The sequence below is a fragment of the Zingiber officinale genome, chromosome 1B (genome assembly GCF_018446385.1).
Source record: "Zingiber officinale cultivar Zhangliang chromosome 1B, Zo_v1.1, whole genome shotgun sequence".
Classification (NCBI taxonomy): domain Eukaryota; kingdom Viridiplantae; phylum Streptophyta; class Magnoliopsida; order Zingiberales; family Zingiberaceae; genus Zingiber; species Zingiber officinale.
The window spans coordinates 21,938,446-21,957,787 of NC_055986.1; positions in this window are offsets into that span (position 1 = coordinate 21,938,446).

The window sequence follows — 19,342 nt, forward strand, 5'->3', positions numbered from 1 at the left end:
GCAAGGGTAACAACAGAGAGCAGTCGAACTCAGGAGGTAACCAGAAAGGAGGACTAGCAAACAAGCAGACCAAGTTCCCTCTCTATTCTAAATGTGGGAAAACACACCCAGGAGCCTATCTTTTGGGTAAGACGGGATGTTATTCATGTGGGCAGGAAGGACACATGGTTAAAGAATGCCCTAACAAGCTCAAAGCACCTCAGCCACAGCCAATACAATATGGAGGCAAACCTCAGTTACATTATATGCCTGTAACTCTGGAAGGACCTCAGCTCAGTCAAGGAAGGTTGGAAGCCCCACCAGTTCCAGCCAGTGCCAGAGTATTCTCCCTCACTAAAGAGGAAGCTGCTAGTGCCTCCACGGTCGTAACAGGTCAAGTAGTTATTTTTCAGCATTTAGCTACTGCACTATTTAATACTGGGGTGACCCATTCTTTTGTATCAGTACCCTTTGCCAAAGAATTACAGGTACCTACAGAAAGCATGAACTCCAAGTTCTTGATGACCCTACCTTCTGGGGAAGTCATGGAATCCAACCAGTGGCTTCGGGCTGTATTAGTCAGAATTGCAGACCGAGAGCTATATGTTAATCTGGTAGTCCTCGCCATGCAGGATTTCGATATCATTTTGGGTATGGATTTCCTCAGCAAGTACAGTGCTTCAGTGGACTGCCGTAGAAGGAAAGTGATCTTTAGTCCAAAGGGTGAACTAACCTTTGAATTCATAGGAGTGCCAAGGAGGAGGACCCAGAAGCTTCTCTCTTCTCTGACAGCTCACCAGATATTAGCTAAAGGGTGTGCTGGTTTTCTGGCATTCATTGTGAATACAGAAGAACAAGAAAGACCCAAGCAGGAAGATGTTCGGGTAGTCTGTGAGTATCCAGAGGTATTCTCAGAAGAGCTACCTGGACTACCTCCCAACTGAGAAGTAGAGTTTAAAATTGAATTGGTTCCTGGTACTGGTCCAATTTTAAAAGCTCCATACCGCATGTCTCTAGCAGAGCTGAAAGAGTTACAAGAACAACTTCAGGAGCTGCTTGACAAAGGCTTCATCCGCCCTAGTCATTCACCATGGGGAGCTCCTGTGTTGTTTGTCAAGAAGAAGGATGGATCTATGCGGATGTGCATAGATTATAGGGCTCTGAATCAAGTGATAATCAAGAACAAGTACCCACTGCCCAGAATCGACGACTTATTTGATCAATTGAAAGGGGCAACAGTGTTATCCAAGATAGACCTGCACTCTGGGTACCATCAGTTGAAAGTGAAGGAAAGTGATATACCCAGAACAGCTTTCAGGACCAGATACGGACACTATGAGTTCGTAGTCATGCCTTTTGGTGTGACTAATGCACCTACAGTCTTCATGGACTTGATGAACAGAGTGTTCAGAGAATACCTTGACAAATTTGTCATCGTGTTCATCGACGACATTCTAGTCTATTCCAGAACCCCAGAGGAGCATGACACGCACTTGAGAACAGTCCTGCAGACCCTGTAGCAGAAACAGCTTTATGCCAAATTCTCGAAGTGCGAGTTCTGGTTAAATCAGGTGGCGTTTCTAGGTCACATTATTTCTAAAGAAGGCATCCAAGTGGATCCTGCCAAGATAGAGGCAGTCAATAATTGGCATAGAACCAAGAACGCCAGGGAGATCAGAAGCTTCCTTGGTTTAGCTGGGTACTACAGGAAATTCGTGGAGGACTTTTCCAGGATAGCCTCTCCACTAACAACCCTCATTAGGAAGAACAAGAAGTTTGAATGGTCAGACAAATGTGAGCAGAGTTTCCAAGAGCTAAAGAAGAGACTGACCAGTGCTCCCATCCTGATAGTTCCAGAAAGTGACAAGAGTTTTGACATCTACAGTGATGCTTCCAAGATGGGCCTAGGAGTTGTACTCATGCAAGAAGGGAAAGTTATAGCTTATGCATCCAGACAACTCAAAGACTATGAGAAGAACCACCCCACTCATGATCTTGAGCTGGCAGCTGTGGTCTTTGCACTGAAACTCTGGCGACACTACTTGTATGGAGTCCAGTGCAGAATCTTCACAGACCATCAGAGTTTAAAGTATTTCTTCACCCAGAAAGACTTAAACATGAGACAGCGCAGGTGGCTAGAGTTGGTCAAAGACTATGATTGTGAAATCCTCTACCACCCAGGCAAAGCTAACAAAGTGGCAGATGCACTAAGCAGAAAATCCAGTGCATCCCTGATGTCTTTGTCATCATTAGCCCTACCACTGCAGAAGGAGTTGTCAGACTTTGGAATGGAAATTATTTATGGGCAACTCTCTGCATTGACCTTAGATTCAACCCTGCTTGAGGATATACAGAGAAAGCAAAGTGAAGATACAGATATCCAAAAGATCAAGCAAGGGGTACAAAAAGGGGAAAATTCGGAGTTTCGAGTATCAGACAGTGGAATTCTTTATCAGGGGAGCCGCCTTTATGTCCCCAATGATGAAGAACTGAGAAAGAAAATTTTAGAAGAAGCTCATAGTACACCTTACTCCATGCATCCTGGTTCCACCAAGATGTATCAGGATGTGAAACAGAGATTCTGGTGGTCTGGACTCAAAAGAGATGTTGCAAAATATGTCAATACCTGCCTGACATGTCAGAGGGTCAAAGTAGAGCACCAGAGACCAGGAGGAGTTCTACAGCCTCTCCCAATACAGAGTGGAAGTGGGAAGAAATATTCATGGACTTTATAATAGGTCTTCCAAAAACTACAAATGGATATGATGCGATATGGGTAATAGTGGACAGATTGACCAAGTCTGCCCATTTTCTAGCCATCAAGGTGTCCCATTCTATAGAGTAGTTGACACAACTGTATGTTAAGGAAGTGATCAGACTTCATGGAGTTCCAAAATCTATTGTGTCTGATAGAGATGGGTGCTTCACCTCTCACTTTTGGGAGTGTGTTCAGAATGCACTAGGTACCAAACTCAAGTTCAGCACAGCCTTCCATCCTCAAACTGATGGACAGACAGAGCGAGTAAATCAGATTTTAGAAGATATGCTCAGAGCTTGTGCACTAGATTTCAAGGGAAGTTGGTGCAAGTATCTATGCTTAGCTGAGTTTACCTACAATAATAGCTATCAGGCCACCATCAAGATGACACCTTATGAGGCGTTGTATGGCAGGAAGTGCAGATCACCCATTTGCTGGCAAGAAGTAGGTGAAAGAAAAGAAATGGAAGTAGAGCTGGGCATTCAAACTGAGATGATAGATGAGATCACTCAGGCTATCCAGAAGATCAGACAGAGGATTGAGACTGCCCAGAGTAGACAAAAAAGTTATGTTGACACAAGCCGTAGTCCACTTGAGTTCCAAGTAGGGGACTCAGTTTTTCTCAAAGTCGCTCCTATGAAGGGAGTGATGAGATTTGGCAAGAAGGGCAAATTAAGTCCTCGCTATGTAGGACCTTACCTGATTACAGAGAGGATTGGGAAGGTAGCTTACAAGCTGGACTTACAACAAGACATGTTAGCAATACACAGTGTATTTCATGTCTCCATGCTAAAGAAGTGCCTCCACGACCCTAGCCAAGTGATTCAGCCTCAGTCAATGCAGATCCAGGAGGATCTTAGCTATGAGAGCAGACCTACACAGATAGTGGACAGTGTTGGTGCAACCTTAGGTCAAGGTTGACCTGGTTGACCTGACTCGGGTTGACCTGACTCGAGTTGTGTTTTGATGTTTGACGATGTTTGACGAGAAGAGAAGTTCTATTCTTGATGTTTGACAAGAATAGATGTTTGGGAGATTGTTGGTGCAACCATAGGTCAAGATTAACCTGGTTGACCTGATTCGGTGAAAAGTCCAAGTATGGAGACTTGGCACTGGAAAAGTCCAAGTATGGAGACTTGGCACGGGAAAAGTCCAAACAGGGAGTTTGGCCCAGGGAAAAGTCCTGGTGAGTGAAGTCAGGCAGTCGGGAAATCCTAGTGAGTGAAGCCAGGTGAAAATCCTAGTGAGTGAAGCTAGGTGAAGGTGAAAGTCCTGGTGAGTGAAGCCAGGCATTCGGAAAGTCCTGGTGAGTGAAGCCAGGCAAGGGAAAGTCCTGGTGAGTGAAGCCGGATTGAAACTCGTGAGTGAAGCCAGCAGATTGGAAACTCGTGAGTGAAGCCGGTAAAACCCTAGTAAGTGAAGCTAGGTGAAAGTCCCGTGAGTGAAGCCGGGAGGAAAATCCGGATGGATCAAGGGTGATCTGACATCCGGTGTTGGGAAGTCCAAGTAGATCAAGGAGTGATCACTTGGCACGAAGAGGAAAGTCCAAGTGGGTCAAAGGATTGACGGACACTTGGTGGGAGTCTTAGCAGTCAAGGGAGTGACCGGATGCTAAGCATGATGTACCAATAGGTCAAGGTTGACCGGATATTGGTTTGAAGGTTTGGGACTTGGTTTGGGTAAAAGCTCGGATCGGTCCTGCAACCGATCCGTGACGTCGTTGTGTATCCGATCGATCCGTGACCGATCGATGACAAACAAGCGACCATGGTTCGTGGGTTGCGGTCCGGGACCGATCGAGCCTGATCGGTCCGGGACCGATCAGTACGCACACAGGGGATCGGTCCCGGGACCGATCAGATTCCACTCAGTGGCAACTGTGAAGTTCTTGATCGGTCCAGGGACCGATCAGGCAACGATCAGAAGCGGAGATCGAGGTGCCCTGGACCGATCAGGCGGGGTCCCCGATCGGTCCATGGACCGATCAGAGACGGAACAGAAGCGAAGGTTAGGGAATGGATCGGTCGGTGGACCGATCCACATAATCGATCGTCCACGGCATCGATTCAGTACACTAACGTTGGCGACGCAACCGCCAGATTTCTTCCTGTGTTTCTTCGCTTTCGCAGTTAAAAGGAGGCGCGCGAGCCTTCTCCTTTTCCTTCTTCCTATCCCTAAGTGCTGGGCTTGAGCTTTGTTGAGCTCCTTCCAAAGCTTCGCGTGAGCTTCCTAGGCTGAGGTCTCCAACAGTTGCTGCTGTCCAGCCGACGAGAAGGCAAGATTGTTTTTTCACTTGTATTGTCTTCTCCTTTCTTGTATTTCTTGTACATTCATCTTGCTGTTGCAAGAGTATTGTGGCGAGGTTTCTCCACCCATAAGGAGTTATTTTTAGCCGGTTTTCCGGGGACTCATCCACCGACGGATTGACTGGACTCGTCCACCTTACGGACACGCCGAGGAGTAGGAGCCCTAATCTCCGAACCTCGTTACATCGGTTTGTTTGAGGTTTGTCTTCTTTTCCTTCGTTTCTACGTGTTATTTTCCGCTGCGCTAACCTAGTTTGTAGAAACGCGACGATTTGGTGTCGGCTATTCACACCCCCCCTCTCTAGCCTCCGTACGAAGGATCCTAACAAGTGGTATCAGAGCAAGGTGCGCACTTCGTCGGATTAACACCCGTGGGAGCACAAGCTAGAGAATGGATCGACTCGGAGAAGACATCACGTTTCCACCCTTCTACGAGTGCTGCGACTTCGCGTATTGGAAGGTAAGAATGAGGTATTTTCTTATGACTAACCTTGAAAATTGGAGTTGTGTTCAATTAGGTTTCAAGCCTCCTATGGACAAGAAAGGAGAAACCCTAGAGAAGAAGGAGTGGACCAAGGAGCAAATCCACCAATCAACCATCAATGATGAGGTAACGAAAATCATTGAATTCTCTTTACCTAATGATGTTTTGTGTAGGATAGGTGGATATAACGATGCCAAGGAGTTGTGGAATAACTTGGCAAAGTTCCATGAGGAGAACTCCACTTCAAGTCATGAAGAGGAGTCAAGTGAGCCAAGGAGTTCACATCATGGAGGAATGGATTTAGAAGTTGAGGGCCACTCAACATCTAAAGAAGAAGAGGAGAGTTCTTCTTCAAGTTCGGAGCAAGAAGAAGAAGCTTCTACCTCCGGAAGGGATGAAGGAGAGAGCGTTCATCCATCCTCAAACCTAGGTAACTCAAGCATTTTAATTTCTAGCAAATTACACATAATGTGCTTTGAGTGTAGGGAATTTGGGCACTACAAGAGTAAGTGTCCAAAGAGGGTTAGGAAGACTCCACCGGCGCCAAAGGTCAAGAAAGCCGGAGTCCCGATACGCAAAGGCAAAGAGCACGTGGTGTGCTTTCAATGCAAGCGAAGGGGACATTATCGGAGTCAATGTCCGAGGGGGAGGCAATCTCACAAGGACAAGAGACCGAGCACGTCGATAGGGGGAGCTAAGGCAAACCCTAAGGTAACATTTAAGGCACATTCTTGCAATAATAATAAGACTCATGCTAGTAGTTTTATTGCAATTGTCAAGAATGATAAGCATGATAATCTTAGGAATCAATATATGTGCTTAGGAGCCAAACATGTAAGCCTAGATAAGGATAACACTAGGAAAGCCAACCCTAGAATTAACTCATCTAAGGCTAAGGAAAACCTAGGTAGGAATCCCAAATCAACTAGACATATGCCTAGGAATGCCTCAAAGAACAATGACAAATTAAAACTTGAGGTATTAGAGAAGGAGAATCAAGTCTTGAGGTCAAGACTTGATACTTTGGAAAAGGCTCTTAAGAACTTGGAGAAGTCATCTCTAGGGTTTAAGGGTCAAAAACCAATGTCCAAGGACAAGAAAGGTTTGGGTCACAAACCTAAGTCCCAAGTGGTCAAGCCCACTTATCATAATATTTCATTCGATTATGGAACAAAATCTATGGCTAGGAAGACCATCACCAAGGTCACAAGGGGAGTCACCCCTAGAGTTGATCTTGATGAGTCCCAAATGACCAAGGCTTTAAAGCCTAAGAGGGTCATTAGGAGGGTTGCTAGGGAAGTTATCCCTAGTGAATATTTAGTGAACCCAATGAGCTCAAATAGGTATTGGGTTCCTAGGAGCATCTTCTCTACCCCATAGATGGGTTAGAGAGTGTCAACTCCGATTAGAAGGGTAGTTAACCCAACTTTGAGGAAATTGACGCTCAAGGAGCATTTTCAAGGTTTTTGGGAACTTTTGAAAATGAAATGGAATATTTACTCCTTGGAAGAGTAAAATGTGCCATCATGGAAAATGATGATGTTAATTTCAATTGGCACAATTTGGGAAAATCTAGAGAACTCTTGAGGAAAAATGAAACATGCCAAGATTTGAGGGTAAATTTGATCTTTAAGTGGCATGGATGAATCTAGAGTTCAAGAAGTGTCAAAATTAGGATTTTGGCATATTAGGGCAATCAAGGGTTAAAGCTTAAGTATTAGCTAAGGCTAAGGATACTTAGATAGGTAATCTAGGTATGTCTTATTCATGCTAAATCTTGCCATGGTTATTTGCCCTCACATGTTTTCATTTATGATATTATTTCATGCCATGTCATCATCTCTTGCATTAATAATCAATGAAATTGATTTAAGGATAAAAGCACATTTTGATATTGAGATCAAATTGGTGTTTAGAAAATGCATGAGAACTTAGCCTAAGTTGACCTAAACCCATATCTCACATCAAAATTGACTTGAATGTGTTTGATACACCTTAGATGTGTGTGAGATATTAGGATGATGAGTTAGGATCAAGGTGCATAGTTCTTGTACCTAGATGAACCTAATTCAAAATTGGGGGATCATAGGGAAAGCTTATGTACAAGTCATGTACATTTAGCCCTAAGATTATGGTCCTAAATTAAAAGGTTTAAAATCATTTTGAAATTGATTTGAAAAACCTTGATGAAGCTTTTCTAGTGATAGCATTCATCATTGAACAAAGTGATACAAAGTTTTTGAAACTTTGAGCTATTTCAAAACTTTTCAAACTTTGTATCAAGATTTGAAAATGGAAGTTATTTTCATATAAAACTATTTTTCCTTGATAGTATATGTTATGAGGAATATATCCTCAAAATTTTATAATTTTTGGAATTTTCTGGAATTTGTTGTGAGTTTCTGAATTTTGGGAGAAGGAAATCAGAACTCGAGTCTGTCCAAGGCTGGATCGGTCACTGGACCGATCCAGGGAAGGTTGGATCAGTCTGGGGACCGATCCAGAGGGGTCCTGATCGGTCCGGTGACCGATCAGGCGTGCTGAATTTGCTGAATTTCGACTGTGGTCTGAAATTTCAGCTGTGGGAGTTGAGTTTCGGGTTTCTAAAGGTTTGAAACTCTCCAAGACATTGTTGGTGCAATGGTCAAGGGGGAGTTGACTTTTATGGGGAGTTTTTTTTTACTCCTTAAGACTTTTGAGGATTAGTGATATGGGATTGTCACTAAGTTGAGTGTTGAGTTTAGTATCAAGGGGGAAATTAAGGGTTTCAATGAAAGGTATGGGACTTTCATTAGGAAGAAACTCTTGACCTTGATTCCCTCTTTTTGACGTGTGTCAAAAAGGGGGAGAGATGTCCCAAGGGGGAGAGTGTAGGTTTTGGAAGAATGTTCAAGGAAGAACATTGGAAAACCTAAGTTAGGTTATCGGGTTAACCTAACTTGATTTTGGATTTTGTCAAACATCAAAAAGGGGGAGATTGTTGGTGCAACCTTAGGTCAAGGTTGACCTGGTTGACCTGACTCGAGTTGTGTTTTGATGTTTGACGATGTTTGACGAGAAGAGAAGTTCTATTCTTGATGTTTGACAAGAATAGATGTTTGGGAGATTGTTGGTGCAACCGTAGGTCAAGATTGACCTGGTTGACCTGATTCGGTGAAAAGTCCAAGTATGGAGACTTGGCACTGGAAAAGTCCAAGTATGGAGACTTGGCACGGGAAAAGTCCAAACAGGGAGTTTGGCGCGGGGAAAAGTCCTGGTGAGTGAAGCCAGGCAGTCGGGAAATCCTGGTGAGTGAAGCCAGGTGAAAATCCTAGTGAGTGAAGCTAGGTGAAGGTGAAAGTCCTGGTGAGTGAAGCCAGGCATTCGGGAAAGTCCTGGTGAGTGAAGCCAGGCAAGGGAAAGTCCTGGTGAGTGAAGCCAGGCAGATTGGAAATCCTGGTGAGTGAAGCCAGGTGAAAACCCTAGTGAGTGAAGCTAGGTGAAAACCCTAGTGAGTGAAGCTAGGTGAAAGTCCTGGTGAGTTAAGCCGGGCAAGGGAAAATCCAGATGGATCAAGGGTGATCGGACATCTGGTGTTGGGAAGTCCAAGTAGATCAAGGGAGTGATCGGATACTTGGCACGAAGAGGAAAGTCCAAGTGGGTCAAAGGGATTGACCGGACACTTGGTGGGGAGTCTTAGCAGGTCAAGGGAGTGACCGGATGCTAAGCATGATGTACCAATAGGTCAAGGTTGACCGGATATTGGTTTGGAAGGTTTGGGACTTGGTTTGGGCAAAAACCAAGCTCTGGATCGGTCTGCAGACCGATCAGCAGACCGGTAGGTAGTTGGGGAGTCAGTGACTAGACCCTAGCTCAGTTACGTGGGCTTCTGATCGGTTTGGGGACCAATCGCTTGGAGCCTGATCGGTCCGGACCGATCGGGACGCTACCACGAGGTGGGATCGGTCCGGGACCGATCAGATTCCACAGAGAGTTGGGCAACTCTGTGAAGCCTTGATCGGTGCGGGACCGATCACAGGCCTGATCGGTCCCCACGACCGTCGAGAGGTTCCTGATCGGCCGTGGACCGATCGGAGAGGTCCTGATCGGTCCATGGACCGATCGGGGAGAAGGCTAGGGAATGGATCGGTCGGTGGACGATCCATAATCTGATCGGTCCACGACATCGATCGAGTACACTAAGCCGTTGCGACGCAACGCCTAGATTTCTTCGCTGTTTCTTTGCTTCGCGGTTATAGTATTTTCGCCTTCTCCTTTTCCTTCTTCCTATCCCTAAGTGCTGCTGGGCTTGAGCTTTGTTGAGCTCCTCCAAAGCTTCGCGTGAGCTTCCTATATTTCGACTGATGGCGCTTGGAGCTGTTGCTTCTTCCAGTCGACGAGAAGGCAAGATTGTTTTTTTTCACTTGTATTGTCTTCTGCTTTCTTGTATTTCCTGTACATTCATCTTGCTGTTGCAAGAGTATTGTGGCGAGGTTTCTCCACCCATAAGGAGTTATTTTTAGCCGGTTTTCCGGGGACTCATCCACCGACGGATTGACTGGACTCGTCCACCTTACGGACACGCCGAGGAGTAGGAGCCCTAATCTCCGAACCTCGTTACATCAGTTTGTTTGAGGTTTGTCTTCTTTTCCTTCGTTTCTACGTGTTATTTTCCGCTGCGCTAACCTAGTTTGTAGAAACGCGACGATTTGGTGTAGGCTATTCACACCCCCCTCTCTAGCCTCCGTACGAAGGATCCTAACAGACAGAGCAATCAAGAGACTAAGAAACAAAGAGGTGTCACTAGTGAAAGTCATCTGGAAGAACCAGAAGCATGAGGAAGTCACTTGGGAGCGTGAGGACAGTATGAGACAGAAATATCCAGAATTATTCTAAGTTTGAGGATAAACTTTTTATAAGGTATGAGGAATTGTAACGACCCAAATTTCCTCATTTCGAATCCTAATAGTACTTAAAAATATTTAGAAATGCTTTAGAAATATTCTAGAGATTTTTAGAAATTTTTAGAGTATTTTTATGTAATTTTTGGAGTCCGTTTGGTATTTTTACCAAAAGGGAGAAGTTTCGAAAAATAAATAAGTTCGGCCGAGGTTCGAACCCGCGACCTCCGACCCGACCTGAACCTTAAGTGAATCCGGCTGACCAAGTGCCCAAGCGGACGATGCTGATCAGATAGGTAGCGACATATATATAAAGAATAACATTGAATAAGAACCCTAGGTATAATAAGAGAGAACTTAAGTGATTTTTGGGCAAATCTTTCTCTCCCGAAATCTTTTTCTCCTCTTCTCTTCCCGTGCGACGGCTCTCGGGCGACGACGAAGAAAAACCTAGGGCACGTCTCCGGCGGCCGACGAGGGAGTTCTCCGAGGGATTTTTCACGTGGTGGTGATCCTCTCGTCGAGGAGAGTCTGTGGGCGCAAGGAGAGGTCGGAGATTTGAGCTATCCGAACCCTAGAAGTTCCTTTCTCCGGTTGTGAGTCCAAGAAACCATTGTAAGTTGCTTCTCACCTACAGTAAGAGTAGTTCCGAGATTAGATTTCTTCTTTTGTTTCCATTGTAGCATGTTTGAAGATTTTGATGCTCTATGAAAACCCTAGGATCGGTGGGTATAAAGAAGGGTGTTTGTGTACAGAATTAGGAGTTGTTAGAGGTTAAGAGTATCAAGTGCTTTCGATTTTTCCTTCTGTACAACATTAGGATGGTTTGAAATTTAAGAGCAGCAAGTGTTCCTTGTTTTCTTGCTTTCGGTTTTTCCTTCTGTACAACATTAGGATGGCTTGAAATTTAAGAGCAGCAAGTGTTCCTTGTTTTCTTGCTTCGGATTTTCTGTACAGCATTGGGATGGTTAGAAGTTTAAGAGTAGCTAGTGTGCTTTGTTTTCCTTGATTCAGATTTTCTGTACAGCATTATTTTAGTAGATGGCATTCCTTTTTCTTGAGCTAATTGACTTGTCTTTACTAGGAGGATTTAACTGTTCCTTTTAATTTTGTTGTAGCAAAAAGAATAATTATGTGTTAAGTTTACAGTAGCAATTGTTTACAGCAGTAATTTCTGTTTGATTTGTTGCCGTGGCACATAACAAGAAGAACAATCATGTTTTGGTTCCTTGTATGTTCTAGTAAATCATCATATTCACGTATCAACTTTTGATAGTAGCAGCATTATTTTAGTAGATGGCAATTTTTATCAAGCCTATGTGCAGAAATTTATTAATAGTATGCAAAAATTTATTGGTAGTATGCAGATTTTTGTGGGCATGGTATGCAGGAATTTATTAGTAGTATGCAGGAATTTATTGGTAGTATGCAGAAATTTATTAGTAGTATGCAGATTTTTGTTAGTCATAGTATGCAAATTTATTTGTTTGTTTGAACTGAAATTATTGGAACTTCTCAAGCACAGCAGTTTTAGTTTGTTTAAGTATCCAATTTCAGTTTGTTTAAGCATTCAATCTTAGTATGTTTAAATGTGCAATTTCAGTTTATCTAAGCATTTCAAAGTTAGAATTTGTATGAGACATTGTTTTTAGAGGTATTAGCAAGTATAAGAAAGATAAAGTATAAGAAAGAAAAAGGTCAAGGCCTTAAGTAGATCCCAAGGTCAAGACTTTAGGAATTTTGGCACACAAGGTGCTTATTAAAATGCCGAGGCATTATATATTAGAAGTAATAAAAGATAACAAGTATTTTATTTTAAAAAGGCTAGTACCCGACTTCCAAGGTTGTCGTTAAACAAATCCAGGTGACCAATTCCAAGGTCTTGGCCCTGGTAAGACCAAGGTCTTTACCCTCGTAGGACTGGTGACTAGCTACCACAGTCTCTATTAGGGAGCGCGCATTGGTACTAATCTTGGGCTCAAGAAGAGATTGATTATTATTTTGAAGTAATAAAGTATAAGTTTTTGGAACAAATGAAACAAGCTTCACTTATGTTTAGAGTCAGCAAGTTAGTTTCTTTTAATTCGAAGCATGCAGTATTAGTTTTATTTGTTTCCTGATTAGTTTATTGAGCATGATTAGCCTTGCCTTCCAGCATGCAGTTTTATTCTAATATATCATGAGTATGCAAATTTTAGTGCTTTGCTATTAAATGAGCTTGAGTAGAATTTTCCTTTGAGTATTCAGTTTTCAAATTTCTTTCAGCTTACATGCATATTCGAGTTTTTGTGAGTTAGACAGCGCTTACTAAGCATTCGCTTATAGTTTACATTTCCTCTTACTGCAGATAAAGGAAAGGAAAAGCTATAGCAAAGGAAGACGACAAGGAGGTGCGGATGGATGTGTGATGTCTGGACTATAGAAGCCTTGGGGATTTAGTTTAAGATTTTATTAAGATATTTTGTATTTAGACCATTTGAGATTGTACCTTATACACCATGTCATTTGAGATTATTCTTGGTTGAGATTGCATGCTAAGATGAGTTCAGTTTAGTAAGTAGGTACTTTTGTGTTTGCATTGAGATATAGTTTCATATGATTCTGCTATTATGAGTTATATGTGCATGTTCTGTATTTGGAGTATTGTATTGTATTTTAGTCCTGCTGAACTGCATATACTCTGCCGAAATTTTAAGTTTCTGGAAAAATTAAGTACAGTTTGTATACTAGTGAGTAAGAATTTATAGTAGTTATGTAACGGTCACTTTAGAGAGTAGTATGAGAAGGGTGGTCGTTACAGCAACATCAGTGAAGTAGAGGCATGGATTCATTCTGAGTTCCTTTGCCAAAACTACATTCTCAACTATCTTGCCAACTCGTTATATGTTGTGTATAGCACTAAGAGAATAACTAAGGAACCGTGGAAGTCCTTAGATAAGAAGTACAAGATGGAGGATGCGAGTGTCAAGAAGTTCATTGTGGGTTGATTCTTAGACTATAAGATGGTTGACTCCAAGATGGTGATCAACTAAGTCTAGGAGTTTCAGATGATCTTACATGAGATCTACTCAGAATGTATGGTTCTGAGTAAAACCTTCCAACTCCCAAGTGGTTGCTATCATTGAGAAGTTGTCTCCAGGCTGGAAGGACTTCAAGCACTACCTGAAGCACAAATGGAAGGCGATGAACGTGGAAGAATTCATTGTTAAAATTTAAATTGAAGAAGACAACAAGAGTTCAAAGAGAAAATTGTTCTCTTAGGATATTGTGAAAGTAAACGTGGTTAAGCACGTCAAAACTCAAAATGAAAGAACCCCAAAACTTCCAAAATGAGACCTAGAGGAGGCATAAGCAAGAAATTCTTTGGGAAGTGCTTTAATTGTGGCCTAGTTAGTCACAAATCTTTAGAGTAAAAAAAGTTGAAGAAGAAGAAGGACGTCAACCTAAATGAGAGACCAGAAATGGATGCCCTCTGCGTCGTGGTCTATGAATTAAACCTAGTAGGTTCAAACCTGTGACAATGCTGAATCAATACTTATGCCACCAAACATATGTGTTGTAATAAGGAACTGTTGGGGCAATCCAAATGGTCCGTGCGACCATGTGTTTTGGTGTTTGGGAAAAGAATTTAAGTTAAGTTCACCCTTATATTTGAGTTGTGTATTTGAGTTGTGTAGGTTTGCAGGATATACATATGACTCAAGTTGATGGCTTTGAGTCCGGTGAAGGATGGAGCATCCAGGGACCATGGACAAGGCAACAACGACAAGAGCCGAGGGAAGCAACTTCGAGGCATACGTGAAAGATGGCATTGGTGGCAAGTTGCAGGCTTGGATGCATCCAAGGGACGAGAGGCAAAGGAAGTAGACTTAAAGGCAAGAGGTCAAGGCTGCAACAAAGAAGAGTCAAGTGAGTCGTAAGGGTGAGGGCTCGAGTGCTGAGAGACTGTACTCAGGATACCAGTAGACTGATGGAAATAGCAGCCGATTAGTATAATCAACTGGGCAGTCGAGTTGAAGCAAACAGAATACTTCTATTCTCTTAGTCAGTGTGGAGCGGTCGACTGGTACTTTCACCAGTCGACTGGTATCGAGCCATTGGGTTGTAACTGTCGAATCTCCACAGAGAACAGCCGACTGGCACTTTCACCAATCAACTGGTAGGCGGGGATTTTCAACCCATGACCTATATAACCAAGGCTTATAAGTTTGGTTAAGGTTGACGAAATAGAGGTGGTTAACCCCTATTAGTAGTCTACCGAAGTTGTGATTGGTGTGTGGTATATTGATCAAGGTTGTGCGAGGTTTACTCCACCGAGAAGGAGTTCATGCTAGCCAACGTTCCAGGGCTTGATACATCGAAGGAGCACAAGGATCGTCCACCTTACGAACAACGGTGGAGTAGGAGCAAGTTATCTCTGAACCACGTTAAACGGGTGTGTTAGCGATTTGCTTGTCTTTAACTTTCCTATTTACATTTATTTGTATTTCCGTTGTGCAAGCTAACCATTGTAGGAAGCTATCGATTTGGGGGCACCGACTATTCAACCCCCCTTCTAGCTGGTCATATACAAGATCTCTAACAATTGGTATCAGAGCGAGGACGTTCTCCATTAGACTAATCGCTAAGGAAACAAAAGATGACCGACTTGATAGCACCTCCAAAGTTTGAAGGAGGAAGCTTAGGGGGCATCGCATTTTGGATGATAAAGATGGAGGTCTTCTTCGACACGGATTGGGACACCGTGATGGTGATCAAGGACTTGTTCGAAGTCCCAAGAGACAAGAAGGGAAAAAGACTCCGACCGTGATATTGGATGGAAGACCAACGATCACGATCAAAGGCAAATTCAAAGGTAATATCCATTTTAATTGGTATTTTTCCTAATGATGTTGTGAGTTGTGTAGGTGAGTAGGAGAACACCCACGAGTTGTGGAGCAAGGTGAAGATGGTTCTACGAGAAGAAACTAAACCTACATAAGGAGAAGAAGAACCCAAGGAGATGGGTTTAATTGCTCAAGTAGAGGAGGAGCAAACGGAAGTTGAGCCATGCTCAACATCCGAGGAGGAAAAGGAAGATGAGGTATCATCTACATCCTCAAGGGTTGAAGAATCCAAGACAATTGAAGAGGAAGTCTTGGAAGTCAACATAGCAAGCACCTCCATTGAAGTGAAGTCAAAGGACCACATAATATGCTTCTAGTGCAATGAAAAGGGACACTACAAGAGTAGGTGCCCAATGGGTAAGAAAAAGATATCTCCTAAACTCAATCAAATTATTTAAATACTAACATGGGTTGTAGGAATGAAGAAGTCCAAAAGTGGAGAATGTGCATCATATGCTTCACGTGTAGGGAGAAAGGTCACTACCACACCAAATGCCCCAAGAAGAGGGAGATCAAGAAGCTAGAACATCTAAAGAAATGGGAGAAGAAGAGAGGCTCATGTCAAGGGAGAGCTTCAAGGGTAAGGGAGGTATACCCTAATTTGAATTGTAATTCAAATTCTTATGTTCCCATGTATGCTAGGAAAAATAATAATTATCATTATGTAGCAATGAAAAATTTTGGTTTTAAGTATCATGATAGTGTTAAAATGTATACTAAAAGTCTAGCTTTTGTATAAACACTTAGTTTGAAATAAGAATCACATTGGTCAAATATTTGCATTTATGTTAAATGCAGTTGTCCATTTAATTTATATTGTAGATAACATGGTGTAAGGTGTCACACAAAAGATCATGTTATCAGTTCCTTATAAATTATAAATAGTAGCTCACAACCAAGATGAAATGGGACAAACCATTGGAGTGGTTGTAGTGTAATTTGGTATTATTTTATCTTAACTATAAAATTACACTAGTACACTAGGTGTGTATTGAGCAGGACCATTTGAGGTAGTTCTTTTTATACTGACTTAATATAAGAACAAGACTTCTGTTATTATGGAAGTGTATGTTCTTAATCCCGATATAATAACAAGCACGTATACTTAGTATTTATTTCTTTAATTTATCAATGGGTGAGATTTAGTTCGATAAATCAATAGGCCCGATAAGTTGGAAAATAATATTATTTATATGGTGTGTTGTTGCTTATAGAAGGAAACTGTCCTAGTAATTTAGGTTGATAATGCCCCCCTTGAGGAGCTCATCAGGATTGTCATGTAAACCCTGCAGGTGGACTTAGTTCGACATGACAATAAAGTTGAGTGGTACTACTCTTGGAGCTAGATATTAATTAAGTGAATTGTCAGTAACTTATTTAATTAATGGGCATTCGATATCTTAAACACAGGGAGATTAATACACTCATGATAAGAAGGAGCCCATAATGTAATTTGGGATTGGTGCGGTAGTTCAATAATAACTCTTTAGTGGTATGAGTTATTATTGATGAACTTGAGTTGGGTGTTCGGGGCGAACACAGGAAGCTTAAGCTCATTGGGAGACCAAAACCAATTTCTCCTCTCGGTCCTTGTTGTAGCCTCTATAATGTCTTGTATCCACAAAGTCCACTTCTTACCTAAGTAATGGGTTCGACACATCCTTGCTTGGAGCAAGGGGGACGACCAAGCATTATTTTGGAGTTCATGTAGTGGCCGGCCAAGCCATGCTTGGTGACCAAGCATGGGGTCGGCCATAGGTAAAGGAAAAAGGAAGTTTTGTTTAAAACAAAATTTTGTTAAAATTTTTTCTTATTTGTAGTTATCTACAATGGTTAAAAGAGAAATTTATTTTGTTAAAATCTTTCCCTTTTTGTAGTTATCTACAATGGTTAAAGAAAGATTTTAATTTCCTTTTATAGCCATCCTCGTGGTTTTAAAATAGAGTTTTAAAATTTTAAAATATTTCCTTTTATAGATATCTACAAAAGATTAAACAGAGATTTTAATTTTGTTAAAATCTTTCCTTATTTGTAATTATCTATAATGTTTAAAAGAGAGATTTTAATTTTTGATAAAACTTTCTCTTTTTGTAACCATGATTTAAAAAGAAGTTTTAATTAATCTTTCATTTTTTGTAGTTGTCTACATGTTTTAAAAGAGAGATTAATTTTAAAACTTTCCTTTATTGTCATGTACGATAGGAAATTTAGAAAAGAGAGATTTTAATTGTTGTTAAAATTTCCTTTTTTAAATGGGAGGCTACAAATAAGGAAGTTTTAATTATGTTTAAAAATTTCATTTTTTACTGTGACCAAGGATTATAAAAGAGAGGTAGAGGGTGCCTTATGAGGATGGATCTCTCTTAGCTCCTCTCTTTTCCTTGGTGTGGTCGGCCCTTGCTTCTCATCTTTCTCCTTGGTTTCTTTCTCTTGTGGCCGACGTCACCCTTTCTTCATCCTCCCTTTCTTCTCTCTAGGGTCGGAGCCTCATCTACTCATAGTGGTCGGAGCTTGGAGAAGAAGAAGAAAAGGAGAAGGCGCACATAGGTGGCTGGTTGCTTGGAGGAGAAGAAGAGGAAGAAAATTTCCTATTTTGGCATCCCTTGGTGGCTCGAGAGTCTTGGAGGAGAAGAAGTGGTTCGAGTGGATTCCATCTTGGTAGATTGTTGCCCACACAACGTCCAAGAGGAGGAGAGGAATACAACAGAAGATCGAGAGGTCTTTAGCTGCAAAGAAAGGTATAACTAGTTATTTGTTTCCGCATCATAACTAGTTCATGTTCTTTGTGTAGATCTTGAAAAAACAAACACAAGAGGCTATCGTTTTTGTTATCGATTTTGTGTTTCGATTTCATGTTTCGATATTGTGCTTCTATTGAGGTCTCTGTAGTTAAGCCTAGTTTACTGTAAGAAGTTAAATATCTGATTTCTTTGAAAGACTTTGTCTAGGATGTGGTGGATGATCTCATACCCAAGAAGGTCTAGTGCCTCGCCATATTTAACCTAGAAGCCGATCTTTGAAATAGATATTTAATTAACTTCTGTAATATGGTTTAACTTAAGAAGATCACATCGGTTAAACTTGGAGTAAAAATGTTAAGTATCGTTTCCAATCCAAGTCTAACTTCTAAAGAGCAACTTGGATTAATAATGTTAAGCATCGTTTGCAATTCAAGTGTAACTTCTGTAGAGCACATGGGTAGCTAGGTTAAGTTCTATGCTTGTACAAATTTTTGTACAGGGGAATTAGAACGGTATTCTGAGTAGTAACCAACAATTCGTATCAGAACTAGGTTTTAGACTTTGTGTGTTTGGTTTTTAGTTTAATTATGCACATGTCATACATAATTTAGGCATGATAATAGTAGGGTGTGCAAATAGATTAACTCTGTGGTTGTAGGCATCCTAGATCCAACTATTATGCATGTTATGTTTGTGTGTGATTGGACCCTCGGACATGTCGAGGGCATTTTATGTGTGTGCATGATTGTAATATTAAATATAGCATGAGCTGTATTAGTTATTAGAATTTTAAATTTTGTTCGATCTAGATTATATGTATATTCCTTCGTGGAATATAGGATCGATAAATGTAAAATTTTATTTTTGTCGCGGATCGTATCCTTGCGAGGCGTGAGACTATTTGAGGACCAGAGGTGCAGCGGAAAAAGAAGCAAGATAGATGCGACGACTAGACCCGATGGCGATGGCTAAATATGGCAGCAGCTAGGGTTGATGGCACACGGAGGACAACTATGGATAAAGGCCATAATAGTTGAAAAATTATTTTTCTTATTTATTACCTTTTATGCTGTGTGTGCTTGTGTTTATGTGCTTGTGTGCATGTTAAAATCCCTCGTTCTAAATAACTAAGTGGGAGAGAAATTTAATTAAATTTCATAGTCTCCATTACTGGTTTGTAAGTGATGCATTCAAACTTGCGCATTGGCTCTGAGTGTCTTCCTCCACATCGGATGAGTTTGTTTGCGGATCACTAGATCAAACTTCCTTAATGGATGATTATAGGAAATTATTTAGGATGTGCATGAT